We start from the raw sequence: 16,196 nt of genomic DNA, 5'->3' as shown, positions 1-16,196 counted from the left end.
TTTTGATACTGGATGGTCACCAGGCCATTCAGCTGACGTGGCTACTTGAATTCAGGGAGCATGGGCTTCCCTTTGCCTGGCGCACGCTACAACAGTTTAGTTCTGCCCTACAGGTCTTGCTGTTCCTGAACCTAGGACAGCAACATGAGTCACCTGCTTTCCCAGACCAGGCTTTCTCTCATCTTGGAGGCCTTCTTTACAAAGTCAGGCTTTTCTCTTATGGATGACTTGACACACTGGGATGCATATTTCTCCAGCACGCACCACTACTGAGACACTAATTCAGAAGAGCCAGGGCAGCAAAGCTAGCTGCAATGTGAGACACAAGAGCATTTAAAATAAATAGTGAGGATAGAAATTGAGTCCCTCGGAGCAGAACAATTCTTTGGTGGCCTCGGTCTGGTCCTGGAATTGTCTTTCTGTCAGCACAATTTACATATTTCTTTTCTTTGTTTATTGCAATCACAGAACTGCTTCAAAAATATTTAGATACTGGGAGCTCAGAGGAGACATGTTTACATAGCTGACATTGTGAAAAGATAGAGATTTCTCTGGTGTACAATGATCCAAGAGGTTTTATCCCTTGAGCAGGAAATACTAGTACCCTAATCAAGATAAATTATGTTTTACTAATGTAGACAGACACTAAAGGATATTTTTCAAACAAGCAGTATAACACAACGTCACTTGCTGATACACTACGCCATATAACATTTGGGCAACCAGGTATTTCAAGAGAAAGAAAGCAAGATTAAACATATTAGGACCAATTTTCATAGCAAGTTAAGCAGAAAAATTAGTCAAGTGGCTGCTAATGGAGTACACTCACATTAGCAATAGATAATAAGCCTCCAAGCAAGAATTCTTAAAACCTATTTGCCCTTTTTCTGCAATTCCAGTGAAGCAGCAATTGTGTACCTGCTTGGTACTTTTGCTATCACAATTTCCCAAGGAAAGCAGTAAGCCAGACACTCCAGCACAAACTGCAATACATATGAGGTATTTTGTTAAAGGAATGCGTGTGAGCTTAAATGGATCATCTTTGTAAGGGATAACAACTCAGCTTCCAGATCTACATAATCTAATTTTATGATAAAGCTACCAGTTCCAGTGATCTATGGAACAAACTCCTAACCTTTCAAACAGTGTTGAGGCAATCAGCAACATACTTTACGGCAACAAGACTTAGTCATTTCGATACTGGGCCCACAAGCAAGTGCCTTGCATGTGAAAAACGCCACTCCTCAGCCACATCTGGCTCTTCAAAGCAGCTCAGCTGACCTCATACCCACATATACCTCTAACATGAATAGCAACAAAAAGTCATATTTATTTTACAATTCAGATTAAAACTAACCATGTCCATGTTACTACTTACAAGTAGTCTCTCTTGGAAGACTGGCAGATACCCCTAGATGCACCTTTAATGTCTGAGTTTTCCAAAAGAAAGAAAATGCTGGCAGGTATAGGGTTTCAAAGCTCTGGAAAGAACACTGATAACTCCACACAAATATTAGGATGTGCACGCTTTTTCAAGGTTATCTAAGGAGGAAAAGATTTCCTGCAGATGAGGCAAAACATTCACATGAAATTGGTGTGACATTTCTGTGAAATTAATATTTTTAAAAGCCTCCAAACGTTCCCATCACAAGCCATAAATTGCTTAACAAATCACTGGGGCTGAAGACCCACAGAGCAATTTTCTTAAAACTTGTCCAAAACCCTGTGGTTAAAAATGAATAAAAAATAAATATGCCCATAGCACCAGTAACTAGCACTGTCTAGAGCAATAACACAGAGCTTGAAAAGGCCTCTCCAAAAACAACTTTGCGGAATACAGCGTTATGAGGGATGTTTGTGCCCTGGGGGCTGCTTTAACAAACACTGTTTCTGTTAAGGGGATTATTACTGCTGGGCAGTCGTAAAGCTGATGGCTTCTTTAAAAAACTAAAGCAATCACTACACAAGTGCTGAAAAAGGTTTACTGTGGTCAACTTAACAAGGGGTCAAGAGCAAAACTAACACAGAAAAAAATGTGTCTCAGAGTCTATCCAGAAGACATAGATAAGACTGAAGTCAGGAAGACTTGAAGTTATTTATCCTACAGTTCTCAAAGGACTGGACAAAGAAGTTACTGAGATCTGCGCACTTGGGATGTGGAGAGCACAAAGTAAATTTGATTAATTGGATTAAAGGACAGAATGTAGCATCCATTTTTAAAATGTGGAGGAGAACTAAGACTTGCAGAGTTGTCAGCCTACACAGCAGCACTGCTGAAAAATATCAGTGCTAATATGAATCACAGTTGAGTCAGTTATGTAACACTGCACAAAAACAAAAAAAAGCCATTCTGGGAGGTAATAAAAGGAATATTATATGCTGTACGCAAGATAGGAGAGGTAATTATGCCTTTCTTTTTATTATGTTCAAATGGGAGACTAGGCTCAACTGGAGTTCTCCCCATCAGAAAGGACAGAGACAACATGCAGTGCCCAGAACAGGCAAGCAGAAATGAAACGTTGTTTTGGGAAATGCAGCTGGATTGTTTTGTTTAAAGAACACCAATTCTAATCTGCCAATAAGTAAAAAATTTCCACGCAATCGACAACGTTAATTGTTCTCAATGGCCGTGTACACTGGGGGTTAGGAAAGGGAGGAAAAAGGAGGTTACAAAGAATTTGCAGCAAGAAGCACTGAGGTTAAATATTGTGAAACTGTTCACTTGTTCTTACTGAATCACTTGATCAGGGCAGGTGTTCATGAAGTCTTGGTCTGACAACAGAGTGCAAGCTTTGCACAATACAGAAATGAACTCACCACTGGACATTATAAAGGGGAAAGAGGAGTGAGCAATAAGAAGAAGCTCCTTGCAAAAAAAACAAACAAACAAAAAAAAAACCAAAAAAAAACCAACAACAACTGACAATAGCCAAAAAAAACACCAGCCCCAAGTTAAATGAAAATGTTCAACAACATTTCTTAGTACAGTGCTTTCTTAATATTTGAAAATAGTTCCAAAAATATCCACCAGGAAATTTGCAGACAAATCTGATCTTCCTCAGTGTATGGTGTTAAAGTAGGTAATCTCCTGGGGAGAAAGGAGCCTTCCTTTCTATTATTCTATTTTTAGATACAGGAAAAAAAATATCATTTTCAAGAATAAATTATAGCACCTAAAGTACAGCTTTAGCTGAGGTTATTAGGAAGAGAGTAATGAGGCTCAAGTCCTAATGAAACTTTGCCGTAACATGGAGACCTTAATGTGGTTTTTGGTTGGTTTGCTTTCTTCTGATGACTAAATAATCTACATAATTTAAAGTATTTCAGAAATAAGACAGCCAAGTACCAACTATGGCTAACATATTTTCCTTTTTTGTATGGCTTAAATTTTACTCCTTACCTTGAACAAAACCAATCAGCTAAAGATTTTAAACCAAAGAGGAGCTAGTTTATTAGGTTAATCTGGCTTGCAGGAAAATTTAGCCTTCTTCTAAATTCCTGATTATCTCAAAGTATAGAAATAGCAGCAGATGCCAAACAGGCTGCATTTAAATTGCTGGTTTCCCAGCAAGTGTGTTTCCTAGGACTGCCTCATGCTATGCTGCATTTCAGAGCCATAACAACCCAATCCCATTATAATTAACACATTGCCTATACACAATGTTTTTGTGCCATGAGGCAGTCGCTTCAGCCAAAGAGTTGCCCGGTATTTCTATGATCCTCAGTGACTTCCTGTCCAGCTTCTGTAAGAATTTGGGCAACTGGAAAAGCAGAGCGCTTGCTCCTGGCTGCTAACCCATTTTTCCTGCTTCAGCTTCCAAATGAACTTCTTGCACCTTTGCTACTTTAAAATATCTCAACATTTTGAACCGGTCCTCATTTCCTACGCAGGTCCCCCAAGTGGTGCTGGTAAATTGGCAATCAGTGGCTCTCATGCCTCCCTGAAATAGACCTTTTCCTTTGCCAATGAATGAATGGATGGCATCCCATATTTTGCAGGAATACATTTTTGCAATGATTTAGTGAAGCTCTGAGAGGAGCAAGTGCTACAGGAATAGCTACCGTTGGATCTACCTGAGAGTACCCATTACCAGGAGCGGTGCGTGACCTTCAGCAGCTCGCTGTCGATGTGCTGCCTCCTGTGGCTGGTTGAAGACATTTTCCAATACGCCCTGACACTAAGAATTACAGCAGCACGTGTCACGAGTGGTTCTCTTGTCCATGCAAGTTATCACAAGTGAAGCATCAAGCTCCATGCGTTATTGTACTCTGCTGCAGCTATTTTTAAATAGATCACTCTGCAGAGAGAAAGTTTCTGTGAGCACCTGTTTTCATTCATATTTTATGTATTTACACACACAGTATTAGGTTTAACACCTATTTTATACCTTTCCATTTTTCATTTATTTTCAAAAGAACAAATTATATGACAGAAAACAACAGAAAGCTGAAACACAGATGCAGTCAGTAATTTTATGTAGATGTTCAGCTGATGGTGATGCTTTTGAGATTTATGACTTCCGCATTATCTCTCATTTCCAATTACTGCTTTGTGTGCAAGTTGCAGGGTATGTGCTACGCTTTATCACTGCCAGATGGTTCTGAGTTTAGTGAATGAATCCGTAAGGTTTCCAGGCAAAGCACTGGTGTTGGGAGTAACAGGGAAGACTCTGTTACAGATTTTTGAGCATCTCCCACGTTGTACTGATTCAAATAACTTGTATTTACTGTGGACTGCCCTCCATGTCAAAGTGAAATGCTTGGTGGGGAGAAAGCATTTCCTAGTCCACAGCAAAACACATGTCATTAGAGATGCATTTATAATGGATTTGACTTAATAGAGGTGGAGGCCTACAGACACTGTTAATGCTTTACAACAGTAAGGTTGTAGCAAGCTTTTAGCACAATATAATGATTTGCCAGGCTAAAATTATACACAGAGCAGCGCTCGGTTGAACTAGCATATTATGTTTTCACTACATACTCACACAACTTGGCAAAACACAGCTCCTTCAAATCGCAAACCATTTATAATAATTGGAAGTATCATCCAGCTACGCTGGCTCCAGAAGCTCCAGACAAAAGGGGGTTAAACTATCCACACTGTCATCGTGCAACTAGTTTTATGGCTCCCCTCACAGGGCTCAATATTAAAACCACACATACTGTTGCTTATGGGAAATTCTTAATTAATAAAACCTAAGTATAATGTTGTTTTCAGTAGGAGACCATGTACAGAATACATTCTTATCAGCTCTGTACAAAATCCTTTTAGATGAGCTTATGGAATGCCTTTGTGGAGCAAGGAACACCAAAAATTACTATGAGGTTCCTTGTCAGAGTTTATTTTGCATTAGCTACAAATTTTCATTTGTAAAGGCATTACATAAAATTATCAGAAGTGGTTCTATGACATCTTTTAATAAGAGCAGAACATTTCAAATTTTCTTACACTTCTCACTCTTTTACACCTGTGGAATTTTCCGGAGCTTATAAGAATATTTTTGGTTGTATTTCAAGATGAATTTTAATATACATAGAGAACGACAAACTGATGGCTTCTGGGAGTAAAGCCGCCTGTTTACCTGAATGACAGATGCAGCGCAGGCATCCTGAGGGCACGTTTCCCTTACACATGCTGCCCTCCCACTGCCCTGAAAGGATCACCTCTAAGCTGGCAGGGGATATCCTGGGTCTATGCAGCGTTACTCCGTGGCCTCTCTGCCAAGACTATGAGCAAAGGTCTCCTCCTGCCCATGATGATAGGGACACCTCTCCACCCACGGGTGACTGGACCCATTACTCCTCAAACCCAGTCTCCTCAGATAGAAAAGGCACGTAGAAATCAATGTCAGACAGCAAATAGGCTTTCCAACCCAGAAAGTAAAACTGCCTCACTGATAAACAATCTAATATTTTCTTCTGTTTTAGTGCAAAATGGCAGCCAGACAATTTTTGTATTTGAAAATAGTTGCATTAGTTTGCATCAAACTGCATTTCTTAGCCTCTTTTCATTTACTAAGCTATAATATCTAATTCATCAGTCTGAGCTGAAGGAAAAATATGCTTCATACTACAGCCAACTCTACTAGGCAGCCAAAAATCAGACTTCAGTAACAGCAAAGTCGGATATTTTACTTTCATAAGTTTCCAAGTAAAATATCTTTGCAGAAACAGTTAACAAGTGAGAAAGGGAGCTGGAAAAGCAAGTCAATAATCCCCTAGAATTATTGTGCATATCCGTGAAATGCACTGGTATAACTGGGAGCATCTAGACAAAAATGTTGAGGATTAAGAACTGAATGGAACATTAGGATAGGACTGGAAATATCAGTATTCTTTGCCTACATTTCCAGACTACAGTCTTACTGCACCAAAAGTCACATCAAGATGTACACACACAGGGACTGTACCAAACTCTCAGGCAAGCGGGCATTTGAGATACATCACTAAATCCCAATACTTCCCCGCCGTGTATTTTGTCCCTTCTTTCCACATCAGTTCCCAGCACAGATCACAGTTTTCACCCATCCATGTCAACATACTAAGTCTGTAGGAAGCTAACCAAACGATCAGAAGTCAGACAACTTTCTTGCAACGTTGGGTGACGACAATGAACACTGAATAGATCTGAAAAATCACGCAGAAATCCCAGGTCAGGCATCTGAGTTGTAACCGCTGCAAGCTGTGCCCCGGGGGTTCACCCTTCCTCCTGGCAGGCGGAGCACAGGGCGATCCCTCCTTCCTCCTCCTGTCCACCCCGCAGCCCCAGGCGCAGGAGAAGAGTGGGAAGCGCACTTACCTTGTGAAGCAGCTCTAACCGGAGGCCTGTCAGGTGTGAAGGCAACTCAGCAGCAAGGGTTTCTCTTTTGACATTTCCCAGAACGGGAACTGTAAAAACAAAGCAGGTTGCTTTCCCTCATTTTATTCCTTGGGACAGCTATCAAGAGCAGCTCAAAGAATCTTTAGCAACATCTACCATTTGTTACTTGTTACAAAACATCAAAATAGGTACAGTAGCAATACATTTTACAGAACCAAAATGCTCTCACAGCAAAAAGAGCACTTGTTCTTGATAAATTGCAAGCTAAAAGTATGCGTTGGTTTGTGGGTTGTTTTGTTTGTTTTTAAGCTTTCCTAATGAAATACACAGAAGAGCAAAGCAAAGTGACTGAGTCTCTATATTAGTCCATTTGCTAAAGGCACAGGGTATGGGCTTTGGGTTGGAAGACCAGGGAAACAGCAGCAAACAAGCGCCACTCCGTAAACACCCACCAAAGGCAGACGCAGGAATAATAAGAAAATTAGCATTCCTTTAACAGAAATACAGTAAGCTCCAGCTTGAATTCTGGATCCAGATGGTTTTCTCTGTACCATTTGGAAAATCATTGCTTGATCCTTTGCATTGATATGTCTAGCAGAGAAAAATGGTTTCACGTATTCAACGTCATATCTACATGACAGAAACCTTACAGTCAGAGACCACTACAGCCCCACAGCATGACAGTCCTCAAAAGGCAAATAAGATCAGCTTCAGAGGCACCTCTTATCCTGCCCTGCTCTGTGCCTCTGTATTCTCCCCAGCCTGCAGCACCGCTGAGCTTGCTGGGACTGACAGCGAGGTCTGCAGCCTCTCCTCCCGAAGCACAGACACGGGGCTGCTGGCAAAGAGCAAGCCAGCCACAGGCTGCCGGTTATTTCTAGTGCTCGGGCTGTGCACGGTCCTAGAGAACTAACTTACTGATAGATATTTGCACAACTGGTGGTATGCTCATCTCAAGTTATATTTCCAAGTGACTCTGTGAATACAAACTTTTCAGTAGCTATTGCATCCACTCTTCCCCTCCCCCATCCTAATCACCACCAGCATCTCACATGCAAAACCACTGACGTACAATTAAGTAATCTAAATGAGATTATTGCAAGCACTATACAGAGTTTTTTTTAATTAAATAATGCAATTACATATGTATATATATGTACATATAGACACAAATTGATATCCATACAATTCTCACAGAACTAGCAAGTCTATTACACCAACCTATCTAACAATCAGTCTTCTGTATTCAAGGGGCCAGTCAGCCTCTGCTTGAATGGAAAAGGCCGGGAGCAAGACAATATTAGCTAGTGCTATTGGCATGGAGGCACTACTTTATAGTTCGCAGCAGAGTTATTTGGAATTATTATTCCACCACAACCTATAATAGAGTATTAAAGAAGCACAAAGAACTGAAATCTTGCATGTTTTGCTCAACAGGCCAATGACAGTACTTTAACAGTGCTCTTGTTCAAAGTCCTTTCTAACTCAGATCCCAGAGCACTAAGCTGTCACGGTACCCTTACCATCTGTTAAGATAAACTGGCCACCTTCATACTAGTTCAGATAAGCCTGGTGTCCCAGTTCAGAACCGTATAGTTATAAACCCAATGGATGGCAATGCTTAAGATGCGTTTGTGAATGGGGATCTAAGTGAGAGAATTAACATATTGACGACGCCTCCTGCTTTCTGAAGTATGAACAATTTCACCACTGACGACTTCTTTTTGATTTCCTCAGCACATTATTTACAATTCAAAAGCATCAAAATTGCCAAAGGTGACCAAGAAAAATATTATTATGGCTTCGTAAAAAATAAAAAAAAAAATAAATAAAAATCGCCGTGAGCCAAATCTAAGAGTTAATTGAAAAAGAAATTAAAAATCTGTTTATGAGCTAATTGCTTTTACCTTTAAAGATCATCATTACTACAGCACAGAGAGATTAAGGTTTACAGCTGATTAAGCAAGCTAAAAATTCCAAACTGTCAAATAAACTTTTCTGAAATAAAATATAATGCCAATTTCCATGGAGAAGAACATTGAAATAAATGCAGTCAAATTAGATTGCAACTATCTCCAAACAAATAATGCTTCTTTTCTAAGCTGACAAAAAAGGAGAGACATTTAACTGTATAATTACAAAAATCTTTATAACACAAAGAAGTAAATCTAGATCTGAACATATGGAAAGTTATACTTAGAATTGATTAAGTGTGAACTGAAGTAATGCTCCAAAAGGTTAGACTGGGAATTTGTGATCTCTGAAAGACAAAAGCTTATTTGCAACACCAAGCACAAAATACCTCTCTTTATGCACAGTATTTTATGTAGTAGTTCTGCCAGCTTCCACAGGCTCCCCTACCTTGCCTTGCACGTATGGTGAAGGACCCATCCATAAATGTTCTGGGGAATAACGTACAGTGGTATTTTTGCTTCCTAGCAAGCTCATCATTATTTTCAGAGTACTCCAATTAACTATTCATTTTTTCCTGTTAACACTAAAAATGAATTAGTACCCTAGAAAGCTTCCTCTGCTCACTAGATTTGGGAATGATGTTATAAAACCTCTGCAAACAAGTCATCACACGTCTGTTGTTAATGCCTCTGGTCATTATCCGTGCACAGAAAAACACTTACAAAAGAACAGAGATTGTCTGTGTTTAAATCACACAAACAGGCCAAGGATTACCTCGTTTAGCATAGGTTGATGGCATTTACATGAACTTTATTTAGTGCACAACAGTCCTGCTAAATTTGTAACTATTAACAGGATCTGTTCATGAGACATCTGACAAAGTTTCCCTTGATATCAAATCTAAACCCAAGAGATGAAAGATTAGAATAATTTGCTAATTTTTCTGAATCAGATGCTCTGTTGTTATGCCTCAATATTCAACATAAACTGCTTCCCCTCTGGAAACAAGAGACCATGTCTCCTTGGCTGACAGGGACTCCTTAAAAATACACAATCTGAATGATAAATTGTACTTGTCTGTATTCAGGACAGGGTTTTTCACAGCTGGCTTGTAAGGTGCTAGGAAGATAGCTGACGGCTACCCTCTACAAATTCAGTTCTAAAATAGAGTTGACACTAAATGACACAGATGAATTCTTTCTGCAAACATAACCCAAGCAGTTTACATTCAAAGAATACCTTATCTTAATGGTTTTACTAGAACTAATGCAGCCAAAGTGTCTTTTTTATCATAACTTGTAGCCCTGAGATAGATGGACACTGAGATTTTGAGGGTTAAAGACTGTGGGTGAGCGTAACGGCAAGCAAGAAGAGGGCGTACCAGCCCGAGAAACAGGAAACCATGAGTGGGTAGCAAAGAGACTCAGAGGGGTTTGCTTTCTCAAATGCCATCAGTTGAACTTGTGATAATGCTCAGAAGAAACATAACAGATTTGCTGGAAGCAATACTTGCAGTCGTGTGACTTCTTGGAAGTATGCTTAATGCTAAGCTCATGAATAATCTCTTTGACATCAAGGAAATTTTAAATGGCTACACACATATTTTGTAAAGATCTGCAAAAAGATGTCAAATACAGCAACAAATGCTTTGCTACACAATGCAACTATGGAAAAGGGGGATCCCCCTGGATTTTGACACTTCGGTTACACCCCTGGTTTGCCCTATTTTTTCTGCTTCTTTAGGTTGGAGGAATACAAATGGATCAGCATCAGTTTTGGCTGTTAACCCTTTTGTTCAAGATAAGCAGACATATTTGAGCAACTGTTGCTAAGGTGGATTGCAGGCGTACTTCTCTCAGGAGTTGTTGAAAGGGCTCAAGTGTCTATTTGGAGCAGGGCAGTTAGTGTGTTGGTGTAAAAATAGCAGAAGTTTCCCTGCAAACTTGCTGTACTGTACCAAGGATTTGTTGTTGCTGAAGTTTGTGTGCAAAAATCACACCAAGTTTAGCATAATAGTATTGTGCATGACGTAAAGCTGAAACATCCGTTAGCTGTAAACATCTGATGTTTGTTCAAGCTAATTAATCCTCTAATAGCTGCAGTATTCAGATGAGAAGCTCATGAGAATAGACATGTAATTAGTTTTCCATTTGTGCCAACTCCGTAAAGTTCTGTTCTGTAAGCATCGCGGAGCATAGACGGGGAAACACTCGAATACTGGAGAAAGACAAATGCAGTATTTTAGGAGGTGGAAATGGGTAGGACTCGCTGTGTTAAATACAAGGACGCTAATTGTAATGCTCAGGCAGACCCAGGAAGAAAATCAGTCAATCTGTAAGCTCCTAGAGCACAAAAAGCCATGAGAAATAGCCCACACGAACTTGTCAAGAACAGATCACGTCAAAGCAATCTAATTTCCCTCCTTGACAAGATAACTGGCCTGGTGGCTAGGAGGGAGCAGTCAGAGTGACACGTCTCAACTAGGTTAAAGCTATTTGCTTTGTCACAGAGGGCGTTCTTAAATGGGGCCAGAGAAAGTTTCCTCTGCAGGGAATGACCATAAGCAGGATGCACAATCAGCTGGAAAATCCTAATGGAGCCACAGTGATCAGTGTCTGGTTGCCCTATTAGCAAGCTGTCTCCAGTGGAACGGTACGGGGGCTGCGCTGCGTGCTGCCCAGTGCGTTCAGGAGTCCATTAACACCACCGTCAGCAGCATAAACGACACATGAGAAACTTGGGAAAGTTACCAGAGTGGGTGGAGACGTACTCAGGAAGAAGGCATTAAAATTCAAAGTGTTCCTAACAAACCAGAACTTAAAAATAACAGGACAAAATTCAGATTAGACATGTGCGCGATGAGTGGAGAACTGCAAGCAAACGCGCTAACACAACCAGGAGAACTCATTAGGCAGGAGGTGCAGTGGATCATGATAGGAGCCGATAATGTGACTCAGAGCGACTGCTAAAAAAAAATTTAAAAAAAATAAATAAGAGATGAGAGGAATGTTATATGCAAGCAGTGGTGGCAATGATTCCACTAGTTTCAATGCTGGCATTTCTCCAGCTGGAAAAGAGCCCAAACTTGAGCTCCAAACTACAAAAACCCAGGAAGTGCCTAGGAAAAAGCTAGAGAAATGAAAAATACAGGAAGACATCTTACAGGCAAACACCATGACTGTTTTGTTTGCAACACACACACAAAGCAGAAAACAGAAGGGGTTATGATAGAAATCCCTCACTCCTTCATTAAAACCTTTCAAGAACCATTGCAAAACGATGTGCCAAGAATATTGGGCACTTTATCTTTGGTGGATTTTAAGTGAGAGACCTCAGGTCTCTTCCAGGCCCCATTCCTATGATGCTCTTCCAGCAAGTAAAACAAACCCCACACCACTGAAAGCCTTTGTTGCATAAAATAGATGTCAGTCTCCTGACAGTCAGTCTCTCCTGGCAGTCAGTCTCCCACCTACTTGGGAATGAAAACAACTTAATGAGATTATAATTCGCAAGTCAAAATGAAAAATCTATTTAATCTGTAAATATCTAATCTAAACTACAGAACATTCTTGTCAAGAGAAGCATGCACAGTGATAAGATAATACAGCAAAGAAAAAAAAATCACATAACTTCCACCCATGATATTAAGAGAACAACCACTGCTAATATCCCTACATGCTACAGTAATTGGAAAAATTACAAAAAAATAATAAATAAATAAAGATGAAAGAACCCTGTTAGTAATTCAGTTTTAACATCTAGTAACCCAGGGAAAACTTCTTTTTCAGTTACTGGAAAAAAAAAATAATAATACAAGTACCTGCCTTCCACATCATCTAAGATGTATTTAGGATCAGAGAATGATGATAAGGGAGAACTTAATACTCAGAAACGTATTGGAAAATATTTTGGCATTCTGGCACTGACCTCAGTAGACAGAATTGCATTAGGCTCATTAAATACAGACTAATCAGGCTTCCCACAGGAGATCATATGCTTATGTTAACTATCTATAGGAAAATAGAACTCACTTTCATAGGGCTATGATTAATTATGAATAAGCTTTACAAGACTATTTTATTTTCCTTTATGAAGCCTCCTTTGAATTCAGTGCAAGTGAAGAGGCACCTGAAATGACTTCTTTTGTACAAACTAGTGTTATCTTTACTGGAAAGCTGCATGGAGAAAAGTCCACCTACACATACCTGCAAAGCAGTGAGGAAAAGCCAAACGAGATAGTTTTGCTCTAGGTTTCCTGGTGGGTTTGGTACCAGTAAATTGGCTGAATGGGTCACAGGACTGGGTGTCGTGGGAGCTGGGTTCTTCACCTGGCTCTGCCTTCAGCCCCTGACACTTTCCAGGGACCATGGCAGTCTCCAGCACTAATACATTATATGCCTGGCACCTCAGCTCATTCTGGCCACCAGAATTAGTTGACCAGGTTAAGTCTGAGCTAAATGCCAACACTGGCTTTCAAAGCAGTGTAATCTGAACACACTCCAAAAACCCAAGAAGATTTTACCGGGCACTGCGGGGAATCCTAAATGCACGGAACTGCTAACAGTGCTGTTGCTGGCTGCAACAGAGGTCAAGGGACTCAAAATTGCAGGTCTTTTCCTCTAGGGTTAGATGTATGTATCAATAATCATTGTTAGCACCCAGTTGTGAATTTATTTTTTTCCTGCGTCTCTGTGGGGATGACTGTCATTTCTTTAATTATCAAGGACAACTTTCTTGCTCATCGCAGAAAGTGTGTAATACATGAGACATTTTTTCCAATAAATAGGTGCTGTCATTTTTTCAAACTGTGAACTAGGATGGAGACATTTCAGTAGGGAGAAAGGCTCAGCAACAATCAGCATCAGATCACCAGCTACCGTTGCCCACCGGCTATGAGAAAAGGGTGGTAGAGAGATGCGGAGTTGCTTGAAGGAAAGGCAATAGGGTGGGATAGTTTCCTATTCTTTCTGCTTTTCTCTCTGTGTGATGTCCACACCCAAAGCACTGGAGCACAGCCAAACACTCACTGTTAAAAATAAATAAATGAAGCACCACAGTGGTGTGGGACACTAAAACTATCCAAAGAAGGAGAGGTGGCCTGCGCTTTTGGCAAAGAAAAACCCCTCCTTGTTAACCATGATGCTCTGAGCACAGTGTTCTTCTCTGGGAAACAGGATTGCAGGCACAGCATCTCATAGTAGATGACACCACTGTCATCTGCATTTGGTTTGTTTTAATGTAGGTGCTCACCCCCAAGAAACTGAAAACAACATCCTTCAAACAAATATCTCTAATCTGTCTTCAGATAGCAACCACTGCCAGCCTTTATTATCGGATTCATTCCCTCTTAAAGCAATTCACAGATCTGGAAGCCAGAAGGGAACAAAATCATCATCTAAACTAACTTCTCACATAATAGGGAACACACAATTTCACCCACCAATGCTCCCATCAATCCTCTCCACACTTGCAGCCACGGGAGAACAGAATGCCACGTGGCCCCTGGCCAGCACACCACAGCTCAGGGCTTCATCGCTGCTCCAGACAGCAAGTCTACTGCCAACACCAATACTGCCCGGGGAGCCCTCTGGTATGGAAACACTGCTCGCACCTTGCTAAAGCATGCTAGCATTGGTCTTCTCCCATCGTCGTGCTCTGTTCTGACAGCTCCATCCAGAAACCTGTGAAAAGCCAAGGATGCCTCTACCCAGTATTAAGTAACAAAGGAAAACACGCTCGAGCAAATGCTCGGGAAAGAAAGGATATGACCAATAAAACAAACCCACTGGTATTCTGAAGCCAAGTGTCTAACATTACCCTTACCGCCTCATCCTGATAAATGAGCCGCGGGCTTTCTTCTCTACACAGCGCGCAGCTGTGAGACAAGAACCTGGCGGGAGCTTCTGGCTGAGCCTTCCCTGGACGTTTTCTACAGAGTGATGTGACATGGTGACCAAGCTGCAGCAGGGCTGGTTTGTTGTTTTCTTTGGTCCCATTTGTCACAGCAAGCTTAACTTATTCATTCAAGTCAATTTTCCGTAGAGCGCCCTTTTACATCTACCAAGAAAACGACATGTCACTGAGCAAACCAACAACACCGCCATTCATTCCAGAAGCCAAGGTCACCGCCTGCTGGCCCTCAGCCCAGATCCTGGAGTACCCATACTTAGTTTGTACGTCTGTATTACCAAAAGGGCAATGCTTTATTAGCAGAGAATTTCAAACTCCTAATTTCTGTCAGGCTTTTTGTGGCTACATGACACATGCCGAGCCCGAGCTTTTTTTCACTTCCTTTTCACCTAAATCCAATGAAGCATCCTGGCTGCAACACCAGCCATCCTCTTTTTCCAAGAAGTATTGTGTCTCTCCAGCTCAAATTGCCTTTTTTCTTGGAATAAAGTCTGCTTCTCAAACCTGTTCACCTTTCACACGATCACTTTCAAACACCTTTTGTAACAACTCCCATATGGTGACTGTAGGAACCACTTTGCCAGCAAAGAGTTTGGAGTTGCCTGTAAACAAGAAAAATGCTGAAGATTTATGTGAGAAATCTTTTGGTGCTTTCCAAGCTGGATTTTTTATTTTATTTTATTTTCAGCTGAGCTGCTGGGCATTTCCTTTCAGAATTAGGGATAGCTGTTTTTTCCGCAGCTTCTGCTTTGGTCACGAGGTGACCGCCTGAGGTCTCACGCCCTTCTGAGGATCCTCATTCTATTCTGGGACCTATTGGGGGACATCAAAAGCACAAGACTGTGGCCACAGGGAGTAGCTGAAAACATCAGGTCATACACTGATGGCTCCCTTTGAACAGGCAAGCTACAGGGAGCTACCTCAATACCAATCAACTAAAACACTGCCCTTACAATAACACAAACCGAGGAAGTCCACTTCGTTTTAACACAACTTTTCAACCAGAGAGTGTTTAGTAGCAGACAAATGATGGTTCATCATGAATGCAAATCTGAAGTGATTCACCGGTTATGACACTTGTTTTGGGAGGAAAATAATCTTCCAATGTGATCTGAGTATAAATATTTGTGCTAAGAAAGATGATCAAAAATTGAGATAGTGTCCGCTGAAAATTTGGCTCAAATCTTGCAAACGTTGAGCCTGTGCCAGGCAATCCACTTCACCAAGGAAATCCCCAGTAAATAGCTTATTTCCTAAAAGTGCACAGCACTTCTACAGCCAGAAGTTCCACTTCTGTTTTGCAAATAGAAATCCCTTTAAACAAAAAAACAGCAGACTTAGTACAAGTAATTTAACCCCCGTATTCAACATCGTAATGACTCCTACATGATGAAACAGTAAGGCATAGCACAGCCTTACCAATCTGGTGCCCATTTCCACTTTTCAAAGTGAAAATGAAATCAAAATTCTCATTAGGACATGGATGAAGGTGAAACTGTTATTAAGAAATGGAAATATATATATATATTCCATCCTTCATTACTCCAAG

Source organism: Anser anser (genome assembly GCF_964211835.1).
Source record: "Anser anser genome assembly, chromosome: 7".
In the NCBI taxonomy this organism is placed as follows: domain Eukaryota; kingdom Metazoa; phylum Chordata; class Aves; order Anseriformes; family Anatidae; genus Anser; species Anser anser.
Note: the sequence above shows the minus strand (reverse complement) of the source record.